This window comes from Taudactylus pleione, unplaced genomic scaffold (assembly GCF_031769625.1).
Source record: "Taudactylus pleione unplaced genomic scaffold, aTauple2 ptg000070l, whole genome shotgun sequence".
NCBI lineage: Eukaryota > Metazoa > Chordata > Amphibia > Anura > Myobatrachidae > Taudactylus > Taudactylus pleione.
The window spans coordinates 2,291,814-2,293,321 of NW_028284472.1; the positions used below are offsets into that span (position 1 = coordinate 2,291,814).

The window sequence follows — 1,508 nt, forward strand, 5'->3', positions numbered from 1 at the left end:
GCACAAAGGATGCATGCTAAGACTGCCTCTTGGCCACTGCTAGCTAATGCTTCAACAGACAATCTATGTAGAGTTCATATGTTGTCATCATTCCATGCTTTGAAATTTCATTAAGTGCTTGACCTCCAAGCCCATGTCCAACCTCTTTTTGTTCACAAAGTGTTTGAACTTGTCTCTCAATCTTAATCAATTAGTTTTGCTATATTATTTGTCTCGCTCTTTTATTAAACTTTGCTCGGGTAGTCGCCTTCAGTTCCCACTGAAAATAAAAAATCTATTTCCTACTTAAAATATGTTTTCCCTCAGTGTAGGAGAATGGCAATAGGCATTCAATGGGAACTTAACTTTGAAAAATGGAATGAAGAAGATGATGAATATAATCATATTTGATTGATTTTTTATGATTTGTATTCAACTTTGACTATTGCTGTAGAGTACTTTTATTGGTTTGCTTGTTAACTTTGGCTCTACTAGAGAGTTTACTTATGGTAAAAAGCTGTATTTTGTAAAACTTGGAGATGCCGGGGATTGATCCCGGGGCCTCATATATGCAAAGCATGCGCTCTACCACTGAGCTACATCCCCTAAGAGCTGCTATTTTCTTATGTACAAGTGATTGCAGCTTTACATTTCACTAGAGATTTACTACTTTTCAGTGTTAATAGGGATATATTAGAGGATGGAAGCATAACCATTATACCATGCTTGACTGCAAGGACTTTATGGTTTTCATGGGTGATGAGAATGCAAGTAGAAGTCCATTCCGAACAATGGAATGCTCTTAAAGTTCTCCATCAGAGACTGGTTTATCATCAGAATCCCCTACTTTTACTAATGAATGGTGTGCATATTGATCAAGTTTTGCTAACTAGAGGGCTGTCTTACATTCTGTTTGGTCATCAGTGTCAGAACTTAGCAGAAGGGCACAAAGGATGCATGCTATGACTGCCTCTTGGGCATTGCTAGCTAATGCTTCACCAGACAATCTATGTAGAGTTGATATGTTGTCATCATTCCATGCTTTGAAATTTTATTAAGCCCTTGCCCTCCAAGCCTATGTCCATCCTCTTTTTGTTCACAAAGTGTTTGAACTTGTCTCTCAATCTTAATGAATTAGTTTTGCTATATTACTTGTCTCGCTCTTTTATTAAACTTTGCTCGGGTTGTCGCCTTCAGTTCCCACTGAAAATAGAAAATCTATTTCCTACTTACTATAAGTTTTCCCTCAGTGTAGGAGAATGGCAATAGGCATTCAATGGGAACTTAACTTTGAAAATTGGAATGAAGAAGATGATGAATATAATCATATTTGATTGATTTTTTATGATTTGTATTCAACTCTGACTATTGCTGTAGAGTACTTTTATTGGTTTGCTTGTTAACTTTGGCTCTACTAGAGAGTTTACTTATGGTAAAAAGCTGTATTTTGTAAAACTTGGAGATGCTGGGGATTGAACCCAGGGCCTCATACATGTGAAGCATGCGCTCTACCTCTGAGCTACATCCCC

The 1,508-nt window shown here is 37.3% G+C and overlaps 2 non-coding genes across 2 annotated transcripts; both read right to left on the reverse strand.

Moving 5' to 3' along the window:
• Window positions 1-513: 513 nt before the first annotated feature.
• On the reverse strand, window positions 514-585 carry TRNAA-UGC (transfer RNA alanine (anticodon UGC)). Its single transcript has one exon. It is a non-coding gene; the product is annotated as a tRNA-Ala (tRNA).
• An 851-nt stretch (window positions 586-1,436) lies between these two features.
• Window positions 1,437-1,508, reverse strand: TRNAV-CAC (transfer RNA valine (anticodon CAC)). Its single transcript has one exon. It is a non-coding gene; the product is annotated as a tRNA-Val (tRNA).